Raw genomic sequence first — 16,898 nt, 5'->3', positions numbered from 1 at the left:
CTGATATCAGCCGCTCCTCATATCACTCCAGTACTATTATATCCCCCAGAGACATTACATCATATGTGTGACTGATATCAGCCGCTCCTCTTATATCACTCCAGTACTATTATATCCTCCAGAGACATTACATCATATGTGACTGATATCAGCCGCTCCTCTTATATCACTCCAGCACTATTATAACCTCCAGAGACATTACATCATATGTGTGACTGATATCAGCCGCTCCTCTTATAACACTCCAGTACTATTATATCCTCCAGAGACATTACATCATATGTGACTGATATCAGCCGCTCCTCTTATATCACTCCAGTACTATAATATCCTCCAGAGACATTACATCATATGTGTGACTGATATCAGCCGCTCCTCTTATAACACTCCAGTACAATTATATCCTCCAGAGACATTACATCATATGTGTGACTGATATCAGCCGCTCCTCTTATATCACTCCAGCACTATTATATCCTCCAGAGACATTACATCGTATGTGACTGATATCAGCCGCTCCTCTTATATCACTCCAGTACTATTATATCCTCCAGAGACATTACATCATATGTGTGACTGATATCAGCCGCTCCTCTTATATCACTCCAGCACTATTATATCCTCCAGAGACATTACATCATATTTGTGACTGATATCAGCCGCTCCTCTTATAACACTCCAGTACTATTATATCCTCCAGAGACATTACATCATATGTGACTGACATCAGCCGCTCCTCTTATATAACTCCAGTACTATTATATCCTCCAGAGACATTACATCATATGTGACTGACATCAGCCGCTCCTCTTATATAACTCCAGTACTATTATATCCTTCAGAGACATTACATCATATGTGACTGATATCAGCCGCTCCTCTTATATCACTCCAGCACTATTATATCCTCCAGAGACATTACATCATATGTGTGACTGATATCAGCCGCTCCTCTTATATCACTCCAGTACTATTATATCCTCCAGAGACATTACATCATATGTGTGACTGATATCAGCCGCTCCTCGTATAACACTCCAGTACTATTATATCCTCCAGAGACATTACATCATATGTGACTGACATCAGCCGCTCCTCTTATATAACTCCAGTACTATTATATCCTCCAGAGACATTACATCATATGTGTGACTGATATCAGCTGCTCCTCTTATATCACTCCAGCACTATTATATCCTCCAGAGACATTACATCATATGTGTGACTGATATCAGCCGCTCCTCTTATATCACTCCAGTACTATTATATCCTCCAGAGACATTACATCATATGTGACTTATATCAGCCGCTCCTCTTATAATCTCCATACTGTTCCCGGCGTCTCTATAGGTTTGTGAACTTGCACATTCCATAGTCTTTGTCCCTCCCATGGTAAAGGTGACTGCTCGGTGTATGGGAAAGGTGCTGCTAATGTGACTTTGTCTCTGTCATTACATACTAATCTGAGCAGGCGGCAGGGTGGCGCAGACAGACCGTCCCCCCCGCTCATGGTTGTGGATTGGACAGGGAGGGGTCCGGCGCTGTCCTGTGACATTACAGGGGTTGGGGTATCTGCTTCTGTGTGAGATGCTGAGGGGGTAAGTGATCGCAGCTCCTGAATTAGCTGTTAATTGTATTAATGTGTAACTAATGTTTAATGTCGGAGGCCAAGGAAAGTGGCGCGGTGATGATGAGCGCGGGGGAGGAGGCCGGACACCAAAACACCGATCCAGACAATCAGCGCAGATATGGACATCTCACCATCAGTCTGCCCTTCACTACCGAAGGCAAAACCTCAAACCACAAATTCATGTTCAGATCTGATATAAAGGGCCAGTACAGTCTGAAAGTTGCAAAACTTTTCAAATAGACATTTGTTTCAATTTCTCACTATTGCTTATACCAGGATGCAAAAAAACCTCATGGATCGAATACTTCTGAGCTGAGGGTTTGTTACAATGACAATCCTCTGTGAGCTAAACAGACCAAACTCCAGACTGATAGAATTTTACCTGCACTGGACAGAGATTTGCGCTACTCGTGTGTTTAGCTCAAAGAGACATATCTACAATGACACAGTGTAACAGGCACATCAGCTGTGTAAGTATGACAAGGTCTGGATGAGCTTTTAGCTCCTGGGTGGAAATAATGATTGCTTCCCTAGTCACTGACAGCAAGGAGAGGTCTTGACCATAAAGAATTGAAATACAAAGTATGTTAGAAACTTGCAGAACTTTTCATGATTGGATAATAAATCTTTATTTGCATGAACTACTCGTCAGTCTGGTCACGGGGTGGATGAAGCCTTCGGCCGGGTTTACACGGCGCAGTTTGGAGCAACGACCGACAACCAGGAGAAATGATAACGCTTCCCTGATAAACCTTACGATATATCAAACCGATCCTCGTCTTTTGTGGGGCAGGTTTATAATTTAGGGATTATTTCATCTATGATTAGATAAAGTCTGTTACAGAGGAGGGAGTTCACGATGATTTGACCACTAGGGGTCACTGTACTGTTGCGGTCTTTATAATGCGCATGTTTAGATTCCTTCATGTTCTGGAATCGGTTTTGCTGACAATACATCACTGAGATTTCACCTATAAGACGCTGGGGGTCATCAATAATCCCGTCACTGGCTGTAAAGCTGGAGAATAAATGTCTTGCTGTGTGACGGTATTATCCTGCGTTATATGTTACTATACACAGATCACCCACCTGTAATAACACACGTCCCTGCCACTGGATATTCTGATGTACTGTATATAGGGAAAACTGACGTACTGCACTGTATATAAGGGAATACTGACGTGCTGCTCTGTATATAAGGGAATACTGACGTGCTGCACTGTATATAGGGAAAACTGACGTACTGCACTGTATATAGGGAAAACTGACGTACTGCACTGTATATAGGGAAAACTGACGTACTGCACTGTATATAGGGAAAACTGACGTACTGCACTGTATATAGGGAAAACTGACGTACTGCACTGTATATAGGGAAAACTGACGTACTGCACTGTATATAGGGAAAACTGACGTACTGCACTGTATATAGGGAAAACTGACGTACTGCACTGTATATAGGGAAAACTGACGTACTGCACTGTATATAGGGAAAACTGACGTACTGCACTGTATATAGGGAAAACTGACGTACTGCACTGTATATAGGGAAAACTGACGTACTGCACTGTATATAGGGAAAACTGACGTACTGCACTGTATATAGGGAAAACTGACGTACTGCACTGTATATAGGGAAAACTGACGTACTGCGCTGTATATAGGGAAAACTGACGTACTGCGCTGTATATAGGGAAAACTGACGTACTGCGCTGTATATAGGGAAAACTGACGTACTGCGCTGTATATAGGGAAAACTGACCTACTGCACTGTATATAGGGAAAACTGACCTACTGCACTGTATATAGGGAAAACTGACGTACTGCACTGTATATAGGGAAAACTGACGTACTGCACTGTATATAGGGAAAACTGACGTACTGCACTGTATATAGGGAAAACTGACGTACTGCACTGTATATAGGGAAAACTGACGTACTGCACTGTATATAGGGAAAACTGACGTACTGCACTGTATATAGGGAAAACTGACGTACTGCACTGTATATAGGGAAAACTGACGTACTGAACGGTATATAGGGAAAACTGACGTACTGCACGGTATATAGGGAAAACTGACGTACTGCACGGTATATAGGGAAAACTGACGTACTGCACGGTATATAGGGAAAACTGACGTACTGCACGGTATATAGGGAAAACTGACGTACTGCACGGTATATAGGGAAAACTGACGTACTGCACTGTATATAGGGAAAACTGACGTACTGCACTGTATATAGGGAAAACTGACGTACTGCACTGTATATAGGGAAAACTGACGTACTGCACTGTATATAGGGAAAACTGACGTACTGCACTGTATATAGGGAAAACTGACGTACTGCACTGTATATAGGGAAAACTGACGTACTGCACTGTATATAGGGAAAACTGACGTACTGCACTGTATATAGGGAAAACTGACGTACTGTATATAGGGAAAACTGATGTACTGCACTATATATAGGGAGAACTGACGTACTGTATATAGGGAAAACTGACGTACTGCACTATATATAGGGAAAACTGACGTACTGCACTGTATATAAGGGAATACTGATGTGCTACACTGTATATAGGGAAAACTGACGTATTGCACTATATATAGGGAAAACTGACATGCTGCACTGTATATAAGGGAATACCGACGTGCTGCACTGTATATAAGGGAATACTGATGTGCTGCACTGTATATAAGGGAATACTGATGTGCTGCACTGTATATAAGGGAATACCGACGTGCTGCACTGTATATAAGGGAATAATGATGTGCTGCACTGTATATAGGCAATACCGACGTGCTGCACTGTATATAAGGGAATAATGATGTGCTGCACTGTATATAAGGGAATGACGTGCTGCACTGTATATAGGGGAATAATGATGTGCTGCACTGTATATAAGGGAATACTGATGTGCTGCACTGTATATAGGGAATACTGATGTGCTGCACTGTATATAAGGGAATACTGATGTGCTGCACTGTATATAAGGGAATACGGACGTGCTGCACTGTATATAGGGGAATACGGACATGCTGCACTGTATATAAGGGAATACTGACGTGCTGCACTGTATATAGGGGAATACGGACGTGCTGCACTGTACATAGGGGAATACTGACGTGCTGCACTGTATATAAGGGAATACTGACGTGCTGCACTGTATATAAGGGAATACGGACGTGCTGCACTGTATATAGGGGAATACGGACGTGCTGCACTGTATATAAGGGAATACTGACGTGCTGCACTGTATATAGGGGAATACGGACGTGCTGCACTGTATATAAGGGAATAATGATGTGCTGCACTGTATATAGGGAATACTGATGTGCTGCACTGTATATAAGGGAATACTGATGTGCTGCACTGTATATAAGGGAATACTAATGTGCTGCTCTGTATATAAGGGAATACCGACGTGCTGCACTGTATATAGGGGAATACTGATGTACTGCACTGTATATAAGGGAATACTGACGTGCTGCACTGTATATAAGGGAATACTGACGTGCTGCACTGTATATAAGGGAATACTGACGTGCTGCACTGTATATAGGGGAATACTGACGTGCTGCACTGTATATAAAGGAATACTGATGTGCTGCACTGTATATAGGGAATACTGACGTGCTGCACTGTATATAAGGGAATACTGACGTGCTGCACTGTATATAAGGGAATACTGATGTGCTGCACTGTATATAAGGGAATACTGACGTGCTGCACTGTATATAAGGGAATACTGACGTGCTGCACTGTATATAGGGAATACTGATGTGCTGCACTGTATATAGGGGAATACTGACGTGCTGCACTGTATATAAGGGAATACTGATGTGCTGCACTGTATATAGGGAATACTGATGTGCTGCACTGTATATAAGGGAATACTGGCGTGTTGCACTGTATATAAGGGAATACCGACGTGCTGCACTGTATATAAGGGAATACTGACGTACTGCACTGTATATAGGGGAATACGGACGTGCTGCACTGTATATAAGGGAATACTGACGTGCTGCACTGTATATAAGGGAATACTGACGTGCTGCACTGTATATAAGGGAATACTGACGTGCTGCACTGTATATAAGGGAATACTGACGTGCTGCACTGTATATAAGGGAATACTGACGTGCTGCACTGTATATAAGGGAATACTGATGTGCTGCACTGTATATAAGGGAATACTGATGTGCTGCACTGTATATAAGGGAATACTGAGGTGCTGCACTGTATATAAGGGAATACTGATGTGCTGCACTGTATATAAGGGAATACTGACGTGCTGCACTGTATATAAGGGAATACGGACGTTCTGCACTGTATATAAGGGAATACTGACGTGCTGCACTGTATATAAGGGAATACTGACTTGCTGCACTGTATATAAGGGAATACTGACGTGCTGCACTGTATAGAAGGGAATACGGACGTGCTGCACTGTATATAGGGGAATACGGACGTGCTGCACTGTATATAAGGGAATACTGATGTGCTGCACTGTATATAAGGGAATACTGACGTGCTGCACTGTATATAAGGGAATACTGATGTGCTGCACTGTATATAAGGGAATACTGATGTGCTGCACTGTATATAAGGGAATACTGACGTGCTGCACTGTATATAGGGGAATACTGATGTGCTGCACTGTATATAAGGGAATACTGACGTGCTGCACTGTATATAAGGGAATACTGACGTGCTGCACTGTATATAAGGGAATACTGACGTGCTGCACTGTATATAAGGGAATACTGACGTGCTGCACTGTATATAAGGGAATACTGACGTGCTGCACTGTATATAGGGGAATACTGACGTGCTGCACTGTATATAGGGGAATACTTAGTCCTTTTTCATATGCACCTTCCGTGTCGCTCTTTTTGATCTGGTCGTTTTTAGATTTACTGGAGATTTTGTACAATTATTTCCTTTGGGTTTTTTAAGCTTCTTCTGAATGTGCTGCCTTGGCAGATACTTGATGTCTGGTTCTGACTATGACCTTCACTGCTGCCAGGTTAACTCCATCCTTACCTGGACGCTTGTGGTATGTTTAACCCCTTAGATGCCAGAGAGTAATGGAGTATGATTACAGCAGGGACGGGAACTCTGTAACTGGGGAGAAGCATTAACCCCTAAAATGAAAACCATGCCAGGGTAATTACAGGCTCTTGAGTTGTTAAACATTGAGCTCTTTCTTAGTTACATCAGTATAGATAAAGTAGGGTCACCATTACAACTCTGACCCAGCTTTCTGGAACCCCTGAATGGTAAATGTGCCTTGCTGAGCTGCAGGGGATTTGTAGTGAATGTGAGCAGGGAAGGAGTTAATGCAGCATAACCCTGAGCTGGTATAGAAGGGGGAGGACAGATTGTTTTCTATATACAAGTGTATGTCAAGGAGAAGGGGCGGCCATCAGCAAGTAGCAGCGTCAGTCCGGCTCTTATTTGGGTTTCTGACTTCTCGGTCAACCTGCTGAATATCAGAAACTTATCGGTCTGATTAATTGCTGTGATGTGTTCTTCTTCAGCGGCCCTGATGCCCTATGGCGTGGTATTAATGCCAGGGTCTCACTTTATTCATATTTCATGTCCCCTGTCAAATGTACAGACCACTTCTGTGAGGTCATCACTGAGGGGCGCCTTCTAGCAAATATCAATGACACCCCTGGATCACGCCACCATACACTCCCCCGCCCCATAGGTTACTGGCAAGAGGGACAATACATTTCCCTCATGGAAAAAGGGGCCGACTTGGTCTATTCCTCTCTGATACGTCCATGGGACCCCTATTCATTTTGGGAGCTAGGTCACATATTCAGTCGGTGACATCATCATAAGTTGGTGCCACTGTGGTTGAACTTTGCCCCCACAGCGGACAGTCACACAAGGGCGCTGCCGCAGGGCCGGTACTGACTTGTAATGTTTGGTCATGGTGAGGTCACGCTGTTGTCACTGGAGGGGGAACTTTCTGGGAATTAGATGGAGTTGGGGGTGTTTCTGGCCTTGCACTTGTCAGTTAAGGAGCGCAGCGCTGGAGAAACAGAGACTGGAAAATCCGAGGCATCAAAAGAATGTTATTTGTAAGTTGCTGGGGGAGATCCAGGCATGTGTGAGACAGCTGGAGGAAAAAGATGAAAAATACAATATGTGAGCAGGCGGCTTAGGGAGGGGGTGCAGCGGGTACCTGCGGAGCGTTCCTGGGTATTAGTGTCACCTTAATGTGTTCATGCCTCTCTTCATCTCCTGCCAGTGAATAGACGCAGCTCTGACCTCCTGCACTCAGCTCTGCTTCTCAATAGGACCCGGCACTAAGAGCATTCCCTGAGGATGAAGGGTGAGCCGGGTCACTGGGAGCCTCGACCTCGGACTCCTCTCACCACTGCGGGTCACTGAGAGCCGCGACCTCGGACTCCTCTCACCACTGCGGGTCACTGAGAGCCGCGACCTCGGACTCCTCTCACCACTGCGGGTCACTGAGAGCCGCGACCTCGGACTCCTCTCACCGCTGAGGGTCACGGAGGTGACAGTGTTAAATGTGCAGTAAATGACCTGTGACTTGGGAGGAAAACTTAATATCTCCTGTGTCCGTTTCCACCCAGCAGGGACATGCTCTTCATGCTGCTCCGACGCCTGTCCTTAATGCACCTGCTTATTCTTCAGTCACCCCTCAATACCTGCACATTCTTCAGTCACCCCTCAATACCTGCACATTCTTCAGTCACCCCTCAATACCTGCACATTCTTCAGTCACCCCTCAATACCGGCACATTCTTCAGTCACCCCTCAATACCTGCACATTCTTCAGTCACCCCTCAATACCTGCACATTCTTCAGTCACCCCTCAATACCTGCACATTCTTCAGTCACCCCTCAATACCTGCACATTCTTCAGTCACCCCTCAATACCTGCTTATTCTTCAGTCACCCCTCAATACCTGCACATTCTTCAGTCACCCCTCAATACCTGCACATTCTTCAGTCACCCCTCAATACCGGCACATTCTTCAGTCACCCCTCAATACCGGCACATTCTTCAGTCACCCCTCAATACCTGCACATTCTTCAGTCACCCCTCAATACCTGCACATTCTTCAGTCACCCCTCAATACCTGCACATTCTTCAGTCACCCCTCAATACCTGCACATTCTTCAGTCACCCCTCAATACCTGCACATTCTTCAGTCACCCCTCAATACCTGCACATTCTTCAGTCACCCCTCAATACCTGCACATTCTTCAGTCACCCCTCAATACCTGCACATTCTTCAGTCACCCCTCAATACCTGCACATTCTTCAGTCACCCCTCAATACCTGCACATTCTTCAGTCACCCCTCAATACCTGCACATTCTTCAGTCACCCCTCAATACCTGCACATTCTTCAGTCACCCCTCAATACCGGCACATTCTTCAGTCACCCCTCAATACCTGCACATTCTTCAGTCACCCCTCAATACCTGCACATTCTTCAGTCACCCCTCAATACCTGCACATTCTTCAGTCACCCCTCAATACCTGCACATTCTTCAGTCACCCCTCAATACCTGCACATTCTTCAGTCACCCCTCAATACCTGCACATTCTTCAGTCACCCCTCAATACCTGCACATTCTTCAGTCACCCCTCAATACCGGCACATTCTTCAGTCACCCCTCAATACCGGCACATTCTTCAGTCACCCCTCAATACCGGCACATTCTTCAGTCACCCCTCAATACCTGCACATTCTTCAGTCACCCCTCAATACCGGCACATTCTTCAGTCACCCCTCAATACCTGCACATTCTTCAGTCACCCCTCAATACCTGCACATTCTTCAGTCACCCCTCAATACCTGCACATTCTTCAGTCACCCCTCAATACCGGCACATTCTTCAGTCACCCCTCAATACCTGCACATTCTTCAGTCACCCCTCAATACCTGCACATTCTTCAGTCACCCCTCAATACCTGCACATTCTTCAGTCACCCCTCAATACCGGCACATTCTTCAGTCACCCCTCAATACCTGCACATTCTTCAGTCACCCCTCAATACCTGCACATTCTTCAGTCACCCCTCAATACCTGCACATTCTTCAGTCACCCCTCAATACCTGCACATTCTTCAGTCACCCCTCAATACCTGCTTATTCTTCAGTCACCCCTCAATACCTGCACATTCTTCAGTCACCCCTCAATACCGGCACATTCTTCAGTCACCCCTCAATACCTGCACATTCTTCAGTCACCCCTCAATACCTGCACATTCTTCAGTCACCCCTCAATACCGGCACATTCTTCAGTCACCCCTCAATACCTGCACATTCTTCAGTCACCCCTCAATACCTGCACATTCTTCAGTCACCCCTCAATACCTGCACATTCTTCAGTCACCCCTCAATACCTGCACATTCTTCAGTCACCCCTCAATACCTGCACATTCTTCAGTCACCCCTCAATACCTGCACATTCTTCAGTCACCCCTCAATACCTGCACATTCTTCAGTCACCCCTCAATACCTGCACATTCTTCAGTCACCCCTCAATACCTGCACATTCTTCAGTCACCCCTCAATACCTGCACATTCTTCAGTCACCCCTCAATACCGGCACATTCTTCAGTCACCCCTCAATACCTGCACATTCTTCAGTCACCCCTCAATACCTGCACATTCTTCAGTCACCCCTCAATACCTGCACATTCTTCAGTCACCCCTCAATACCTGCACATTCTTCAGTCACCCCTCAATACCTGCACATTCTTCAGTCACCCCTCAATACCTGCACATTCTTCAGTCACCCCTCAATACCGGCACATTCTTCAGTCACCCCTCAATACCGGCACATTCTTCAGTCACCCCTCAATACCGGCACATTCTTCAGTCACCCCTCAATACCTGCACATTCTTCAGTCACCCCTCAATACCGGCACATTCTTCAGTCACCCCTCAATACCTGCACATTCTTCAGTCACCCCTCAATACCTGCACATTCTTCAGTCACCCCTCAATACCTGCACATTCTTCAGTCACCCCTCAATACCTGCACATTCTTCAGTCACCCCTCAATACCTGCACATTCTTCAGTCACCCCTCAATACCTGCACATTCTTCAGTCACCCCTCAATACCGGCACATTCTTCAGTCACCCCTCAATACCGGCACATTCTTCAGTCACCCCTCAATACCTGCACATTCTTCAGTCACCCCTCAATACCTGCACATTCTTCAGTCACCCCTCAATACCTGCACATTCTTCAGTCACCCCTCAATACCTGCACATTCTTCAGTCACCCCTCAATACCTGCACATTCTTCAGTCACCCCTCAATACCTGCACATTCTTCAGTCACCCCTCAATACCTGCACATTCTTCAGTCACCCCTCAATACCTGCACATTCTTCAGTCACCCCTCAATACCTGCACATTCTTCAGTCACCCCTCAATACCTGCACATTCTTCAGTCACCCCTCAATACCGGCACATTCTTCAGTCACCCCTCAATACCTGCACATTCTTCAGTCACCCCTCAATACCTGCACATTCTTCAGTAACCCCTCAATACCTGCACATTCTTCAGTCACCCCTCAATACCTGCACATTCTTCAGTCACCCCTCAATACCTGCACATTCTTCAGTCACCCCTCAATACCTGCACATTCTTCAGTCACCCCTCAATACCTGCACATTCTTCAGTCACCCCTCAATACCGGCACATTCTTCAGTCACCCCTCAATACCTGCACATTCTTCAGTCACCCCTCAATACCTGCACATTCTTCAGTCACCCCTCAATACCTGCACATTCTTCAGTCACCCCTCAATACCTGCACATTCTTCAGTCACCCCTCAATACCTGCACATTCTTCAGTCACCCCTCAATACCTGCACATTCTTCAGTCACCCCTCAATACCTGCACATTCTTCAGTCACCCCTCAATACCTGCACATTCTTCAGTCACCCCTCAATACCTGCACATTCTTCAGTCACCCCTCAATACCTGCACATTCTTCAGTCACCCCTCAATACCTGCACATTCTTCAGTCACCCCTCAATACCGGCACATTCTTCAGTCACCCCTCAATACCTGCACATTCTGCAGTCACCCCTCAATACCTGCACATTCTGCAGTCACCCCTCAATACCTGCACATTCTTCAGTCACCCCTCAATACCTGCACATTCTTCAGTCACCCCTCAATACCTGCACATTCTTCAGTCACCCCTCAATACCTGCACATTCTTCAGTCACCCCTCAATACCTGCACATTCTTCAGTCACCCCTCAATACCTGCACATTCTTCAGTCACCCCTCAATACCTGCACATTCTTCAGTCACCCCTCAATACCTGCACATTCTTCAGTCACCCCTCAATACCGGCACATTCTTCAGTCACCCCTCAATACCTGCTTATTCTTCAGTCACCCCTCAATACCTGCACATTCTTCAGTCACCCCTCAATACCTGCACATTCTTCAGTCACCCCTCAATACCTGCACATTCTTCAGTCACCCCTCAATACCTGCACATTCTTCAGTCACCCCTCAATACCTGCACATTCTTCAGTCACCCCTCAATACCTGCACATTCTGCAGTCACCCCTCAATACCGGCACATTCTTCAGTCACCCCTCAATACCGGCACATTCTTCAGTCACCCCTCAATACCTGCACATTCTGCAGTCACCCCTCAATACCTGCACATTCTTCAGTCACCCCTCAATACCGGCACATTCTGCAGTCACCCCTCAATACCTGCACATTCTGCAGTCACCCCTCAATACCGGCACATTCTTCAGTCACCCCTCAATACCTGCACATTCTTCAGTCACCCCTCAATATCTGCACATTCTTCAGTCACCCCTCAATACCGGCACATTCTGCAGTCACCCCTCAATACCTGCACATTCTGCAGTCACCCCTCAATACCGGCACATTCTTCAGTCACCCCTCAATACCGGCACATTCTTCAGTCACCCCTCAATACCTGCACATTCTTCAGTCACCCCTCAATACCGGCACATTCTGCAGTCACCCCTCAATACCGGCACATTCTTCAGTCACCCCTCAATACCGGCACATTCTTCAGTCACCCCTCAATACCGGCACATTCTTCAGTCACCCCTCAATACCGGCACATTCTGCAGTCACCCCTCAATACCTGCACATTCTGCAGTCACCCCTCAATACCGGCACATTCTTCAGTCACCCCTCAATACCTGCACATTCTTCAGTCACCCCTCAATACCTGCACATTCTTCAGTCACCCCTCAATACCGGCACATTCTTCAGTCACCCCTCAATACCTGCACATTCTGCAGTCACCCCTCAATACCTGCACATTCTGCAGTCACCCCTCAATACCTGCACATTCTTCAGTCACCCCTCAATACCTGCACATTCTTCAGTCACCCCTCAATACCTGCACATTCTTCAGTCACCCCTCAATACCTGCACATTCTTCAGTCACCCCTCAATACCTGCACATTCTTCAGTCACCCCTCAATACCTGCACATTCTTCAGTCACCCCTCAATACCTGCACATTCTTCAGTCACCCCTCAATACCTGCACATTCTTCAGTCACCCCTCAATACCGGCACATTCTTCAGTCACCCCTCAATACCTGCTTATTCTTCAGTCACCCCTCAATACCTGCACATTCTTCAGTCACCCCTCAATACCTGCACATTCTTCAGTCACCCCTCAATACCTGCACATTCTTCAGTCACCCCTCAATACCTGCACATTCTTCAGTCACCCCTCAATACCTGCACATTCTTCAGTCACCCCTCAATACCTGCACATTCTGCAGTCACCCCTCAATACCTGCACATTCTTCAGTCACCCCTCAATACCTGCACATTCTTCAGTCACCCCTCAATACCGGCACATTCTTCAGTCACCCCTCAATACCTGCACATTCTGCAGTCACCCCTCAATACCTGCACATTCTGCAGTCACCCCTCAATACCTGCACATTCTTCAGTCACCCCTCAATACCTGCACATTCTTCAGTCACCCCTCAATACCGGCACATTCTTCAGTCACCCCTCAATACCTGCACATTCTTCAGTCACCCCTCAATACCTGCACATTCTGCAGTCACCCCTCAATACCGGCACATTCTTCAGTCACCCCTCAATACCTGCACATTCTGCAGTCACCCCTCAATACCTGCACATTCTTCAGTCACCCCTCAATACCTGCACATTCTTCAGTCACCCCTCAATACCGGCACATTCTTCAGTCACCCCTCAATACCTGCACATTCTTCAGTCACCCCTCAATACCTGCACATTCTTCAGTCACCCCTCAATACCTGCACATTCTTCAGTCACCCCTCAATACCTGCACATTCTTCAGTCACCCCTCAATACCTGCACATTCTTCAGTCACCCCTCAATACCGGCACATTCTTCAGTCACCCCTAAATACCGGCACATTCTGCAGTCACCCCTCAATACCGGCACATTCTTCAGTCACCCCTCAATACCTGCACATTCTTCAGTCACCCCTCAATACCGGCACATTCTTCAGTCACCCCTCAATACCGGCACATTCTGCAGTCACCCCTCAATACCGGCACATTCTTCAGTCACCCCTCAATACCTGCACATTCTGCAGTCACCCCTCAATACCTGCACATTCTTCAGTCACCCCTCAATACCTGCTTATTCTTCAGTCACCCCTCAATACCGGCACATTCTTCAGTCACCCCTCAATACCTGCACATTCTTCAGTCACCCCTCAATACCGGCACATTCTTCAGTCACCCCTCAATACCTGCACATTCTTCAGTCACCCCTCAATACCTGCACATTCTTCAGTCACCCCTCAATACCTGCACATTCTTCAGTCACCCCTCAATACCTGCTTATTCTTCAGTCACCCCTCAATACCTGCACATTCTTCAGTCACCCCTCAATACCTGCACATTCTTCAGTCACCCCTCAATACCTGCACATTCTTCAGTCACCCCTCAATACCTGCACATTCTTCAGTCACCCCTCAATACCTGCACATTCTTCAGTCACCCCTCAATACCTGCACATTCTTCAGTCACCCCTCAATACCTGCACATTCTTCAGTCACCCCTCAATACCTGCACATTCTTCAGTCACCCCTCAATACCGGCACATTCTTCAGTCACCCCTCAATACCTGCACATTCTTCAGTCACCCCTCAATACCTGCACATTCTTCAGTCACCCCTCAATACCTGCACATTCTTCAGTCACCCCTCAATACCTGCTTATTCTTCAGTCACCCCTCAATACCTGCTTATTCTTCAGTCACCCCTCAATACCTGCTTATTCTTCAGTCACCCCTCAATACCTGCACATTCTTCAGTCACCCCTCAATACCTGCACATTCTTCAGTCACCCCTCAATACCTGCACATTCTTCAGTCACCCCTCAATACCTGCACATTCTTCAGTCACCCCTCAATACCTGCACATTCTTCAGTCACCCCTCAATACCTGCTTATTCTTCAGTCACCCCTCAATACCTGCACATTCTTCAGTCACCCCTCAATACCTGCACATTCTTCAGTCACCCCTCAATACCGGCACATTCTTCAGTCACCCCTCAATACCTGCACATTCTTCAGTCACCCCTCAATACCTGCACATTCTTCAGTCACCCCTCAATACCTGCACATTCTTCAGTCACCCCTCAATACCTGCACATTCTTCAGTCACCCCTCAATACCTGCACATTCTTCAGTCACCCCTCAATACCTGCACATTCTTCAGTCACCCCTCAATACCTGCACATTCTTCAGTCACCCCTCAATACCTGCTTATTCTTCAGTCACCCCTCAATACCTGCACATTCTTCAGTCACCCCTCAATACCTGCACATTCTTCAGTCACCCCTCAATACCTGCACATTCTTCAGTCACCCCTCAATACCTGCACATTCTTCAGTCACCCCTCAATACCTGCACATTCTTCAGTCACCCCTCAATACCTGCACATTCTTCAGTCACCCCTCAATACCTGCACATTCTTCAGTCACCCCTCAATACCTGCACTCTAATGCCGGACATACAACGCTGCATTTGCCCCTGATGTACATGGAGGGGGATGGATATCAGAATACGGTGTGGGTGTTGTCGGACTATTTTGTGAGGATGGAGCGGGTATTCTCTAGACATAAGTCTTCTCTATCCGGGACTTGATCTGCACTTCTTAGTTGAATACTTTGTGCACAATGTGAATACTGTTCATGTCCTCAGTAACTTTCTATATAAGCTGAAATATCGAAATAAAAATCTACAGACTGGTGCTCTTCACAAGCAATCAGCCACTAGGGGGTGCTGTTCTATTGGTCTGGTTTAGCAGCCGCGCTCCATTTAACCTTTACACAACCATTACAGACATCTTTAATAAAGAGCCCCCGCTCCCTCTGCTCCTCCGCTCTTATCATTTCTGCCTTCATTATATTCTCCCGCTCCTCGTCTCTACTACTAATTATCGCCCCTGTTGTTGTTGTTGGCTTTCTCTCTAGTTTTACCTCCCACATGAATTACTTCCTACCCCCTGGTGTCCTGCCCCCCCCCCCCCATTTTCCTGGCCCTCATTGTAGGAGCTGCTCGTCTCATTACTTGCCTCCCCATTCTCCCGGCTGTCTCTATATCCCCCTTCCCTCTGTCCTTGCACTCTATCCCTTTGTTACTGGGTGAATGAGGCCCACACTTGTCACTGACTGGAATGTGTCTCTCTGTTCAGTGTGTGACTCCAGACACTGCCCTCTCATGGCGTGTAGGAACGTACATTGTATATGGGGTGATATGTCTGCTGCCCCCCAATCATTAACGGGGGAGTAGCTTGTACCTGCACTGCCCAGGATAGACGGACGGGGTAAACAAAGGGTCAAGTAGGTTCAAATCCGGAACGACTGACCCTTTCTTGTGTGTCCCATCTCACAGATAATGGGGCAGTATGGGCTGACTGCTGGGGAGGGGTCCTCACTGGTTGAGGGGGTTCACAGTGCATTATGATGGTGGGTCTCGGCAGTCCAGCAGCTGTTCACAGTTTTAGGAGGTGCGGAATGAACATTTGTATTTTGCAATGTGTCTGAATGTCAGAATCTGCCATCATATTTGCTGCCAGTCGGTGGGCGTTGGTGAGAGCTGCCAGAATGGAGAGCATTCGGAGAATTTGTGGCTGGTGGCCATGTGTCCGGCGCAGCTGAGCCTCAGGCCTGGCCTGGGTTTTGGGGAGACAGACCGGATATATTCGGGGCCCTCATGTGATTTACAAGT

This window comes from Rhinoderma darwinii, chromosome 7, assembly GCF_050947455.1.
Source record: "Rhinoderma darwinii isolate aRhiDar2 chromosome 7, aRhiDar2.hap1, whole genome shotgun sequence".
In the NCBI taxonomy this organism is placed as follows: domain Eukaryota; kingdom Metazoa; phylum Chordata; class Amphibia; order Anura; family Rhinodermatidae; genus Rhinoderma; species Rhinoderma darwinii.
Note: the sequence above shows the minus strand (reverse complement) of the source record.